Below are 3410 nucleotides of genomic sequence, written 5' to 3'. Positions count from 1 at the left end.
TCCCGCATTCCGCAACTAAGAGTTCACATGCCGCAACTAAGAAGTCCACATGCAGCAACTGAAGATCCTGCGTGCCACAACTAAGAAACGGCACCGCCTAAATAAATAAATAAATATTTAAAAAATAATAATGCAGAAGAGAAAGGAGCTAAATGCCTGAGGGGAGAGGGAAGCCAGAGCTGGTTGATAAGATAAATTTATTCTTACTGTGTTAAGAGAGAGCACCACCTTCACAGTCTTTAAGTGTCTCACAGTGGGGAGGGCGAAGTCAGAACTTATAAGGTTTTGGACTCTAGTTTAAGGCAGGTCTTTCAACATGGGGTGGGATGGGGGCTTGATTAGGATTAGATGAAGATCGTGATGTGATAGTTTAGGATCTGTGGACACAGAGAAGTAAAGCAGAGGAGGAACAGCTACAGGCAAATTGCAAATGGTTAAAGAGATTTAAAGGAATCATTCCCAAATGACTCACTATTTTATTTTTCTGGTAAAGTTTGAAGCAAGGTCAATTACGAGTAAGGGTGAGGTAAAGAAAACCAATAAAATGCACCTAAGCCATCAAAAAAAAAATAGAGTAACAGTAAGGTGTGGTGTGCAGGAGTTCTGAAGAGGGGAGAAAGGGAGAAACTATTACTTTGAAAAGTAAACAAGAGAAGGTACTTGGGAAGGATAGTAGGAAGATAGTTGGCTGACCTGCTGGAAGTCCCAGTCTCCCAGATGCAACTCACCCTTCCCCACAGAAAATATTTTAAAACCATTGTCACCCCCAAAGCAATTTTGCAGCCATAGAAATGAAGTCCCTTAAAATGCCTCTGTGTCAACAAAGGTTCTTTACTTCTCATTTTAGGACTAACAAGCTGTTGGAAAGGGTTCCAGATCAGGAGGTATTTGGCCACAGACGTGAATTCAGGTTTCTACAACTTCCAACATAGAAAATCACTCAAAACTTTGAAATTATAATGTTTTCTGGCTTCTAGTCTTTTCAAGGTTTTGAAGATCTTAAGGCCAAGTTTGAATCAGAGGTCAATGTGTGATAAGCTTCCCCTCCCCCAGAGTTTTTACAAGGAAAGGGGAATGTTTACTGCCATCGTCCAGGTTACCCTTTACCTTGTGACTTGTGTAGCCTTGACACATAGCAAGCATTCAATAAATAATAGCTGCCATATAATCCATATAATTCCTTATTTGCTTTCCAGCATCTTATCCCAAACAGAAGATAAAAGGACTCAGTGCACTTGACACACTTGAGACACTGGGGACTCCTAGAACTATTTGGAAAGAACTTGAGTTTCTTCAGAGATGGAGTTTGGAGAAATGCTGCTTTGGAAATAATATTTTGACCTTGGTTGTCACTCAAGGCAAGGCTGGTGAGCAATAGGGAACAGAGATCCCAGGTATGTTTTATAAAGTGCGTAATATGTTGTGTTCATTCAATATGGAACAAAATGAGACAATCAGTAGTTCTAAAGGACTCATTAAGGATGAGAGAGAGAGGTTGGAGCCTCATCATATTAAATGATGAAGACATGATAAAAACTGGCCTAAAATTGGGGCATAGCTTAAATATTCACATCCAACAAATTGAATCACGCTATTCAAAAGTTAATTGGGAGGGCTTCCCTGGTGGCACAGTGGTTAAGAATCTACCTGCCAATGCAGGGGACACGGGTTCGAGCCCTGGTCCAGGAAGATCCCACATGCCACGGAGCAACTAAGCCCATGTGCCACAACTACTGAGCCCTCATTCTACAACTACTGAAGCCCGCATGCCTAGAGCCCATGCTCCACAACAAGAGAAGCCATCACCGTGAGAAGCCTGTGCACCACAACGAAGAGTAGCCCCCGCTCGCCGCAACTAGAAAAAGCCCTCACAGCAACGAAGACCCTATGCAGCCAAAAATAAATAAATAAAATAAATAAATTTTAAAAAAAAGAAAAAAAAGACAATTGGGAGATTTACAAAACAAATTAACTCATAGTGCAACATACACACGCATCCAGGAAGGGGATACACATTTCAAGTTGTGTGATATATGCCTTCTGTTCTCAGTCTTGTCTGTATCTCTGAGGGTGTATGAGTAATTTCCTTTGGAGGTAACTGTAAAATTTTACATTCTAAGCCCCGAATGGTCTGGTCTTGTTTAGCTCCGTTCTGGGGATGCCTTGATTATTGCTTGTTGCCCAAAACAAATCTCATTTAACTTCTATTAAATAGAAAATAACTAAACAAAATGGCACAAAAGAAAAGCAAAGTTACTAATTCTGCTAGAGTTACAAAAACAAATCCATTCAATTGTTTCTGAATATTTAGCGAATATTTTGGAGTTTGATGTTGAGTATTAATTTTATTGTGGTTTGTGTAGAGGTTGGAGCAAACCAGTTTTTTACAGTCTGAGGTTTAATAAAATAATGTTTTCAATGACTTGTTCACAAGTCATACCGACAATGCAGAACTATGAATGATGTGCTATCTCCCTGTTCTGGGGATCTTTGGCACACCATGAGGTACCCTGGGAGTGGATGTATTCTGATTTAAAACATCTTAACATGAAAGTACAGGTATAGACCATTAAATACACAGCTTTCATTTAACTGTTTAACGTCATTGTTATATTAAAATTTATTCATTTGTCTAAGAATTTCTGACACTCCACTGCACAGAAAGTATTAGGTGAAAAACTATGGGGGATAATAGAGGTAATTAAGATGGCATCTAGGGTCAAAGATTTTGCACTTGAATCAAGATGATACTTAGAATCCACTCAACACCATGCTCAGTCTTAAAACAAACAACTTGGGAGTTCCCTGGCGGTCCAGTGGTTAGGACTCCGCACTCTCACTGCTGAGGGCCCAGGTTCAATCCCTGGTTGGGGAACTAAGATCCCACAAGCGTATGATACAGTGCAGCTGAACAAACAAACAAACAAAAACAACTGAATCTATAGTTAGTTTCTGTTTAAAGTTAAAGGCAGTCCTACATTTCATACACTATGAAGTTGAAAATGGGAAAAGGTTTGCATTCCTGTTCAGGACAAGGAATGACCCAGCAGGATGATGAGTCTTCTTACCTATTAAAGTATTTCTAAAGTAATACAGCTTTATCACACCTGCCACTTGGCTGACAGTGATCACCTGACTTCAAAGGTGGTAAAATGGGAAACAATACAACAGTAAGCACCCACCTACCCACCACGCTGCTTAGATACAGATAAATTGCCCTCACAGTTATGACCCCTTGTGCATGCCTCCCGTCATGTCTCCCTCCTTCCCACCCTAGAAACAGTCCCTGTTCTACACTTTGAGTTTATCATTCCTTTGTTTCCTCTCCAGTTTTACCAAAAATGTACCCTAAAAAACACATTGTTTGTTCTTGTTTATGACTTGGTCAATAAACAGAACTATATCACACA

The 3410-nt window shown here is 40.0% G+C and overlaps 1 non-coding gene across 1 annotated transcript; it reads left to right on the top strand.

Annotated features, from left to right (window-relative positions):
* Positions 1 to 2802: 2802 nt before the first annotated feature.
* On the top strand, positions 2803 to 2875 carry TRNAE-CUC. The gene has a single exon. It is a non-coding gene; the product is annotated as a tRNA-Glu (tRNA).
* Positions 2876 to 3410: the final 535 nt, after the last annotated feature.

The sequence above is a fragment of the Balaenoptera musculus genome, chromosome 16 (genome assembly GCF_009873245.2).
Source record: "Balaenoptera musculus isolate JJ_BM4_2016_0621 chromosome 16, mBalMus1.pri.v3, whole genome shotgun sequence".
NCBI classification, from domain to species: Eukaryota; Metazoa; Chordata; class Mammalia; order Artiodactyla; family Balaenopteridae; genus Balaenoptera; species Balaenoptera musculus.
The sequence above is the reverse complement of the archived record's forward strand: the minus strand, read 5'-3'. Positions and strand labels throughout refer to the sequence as shown.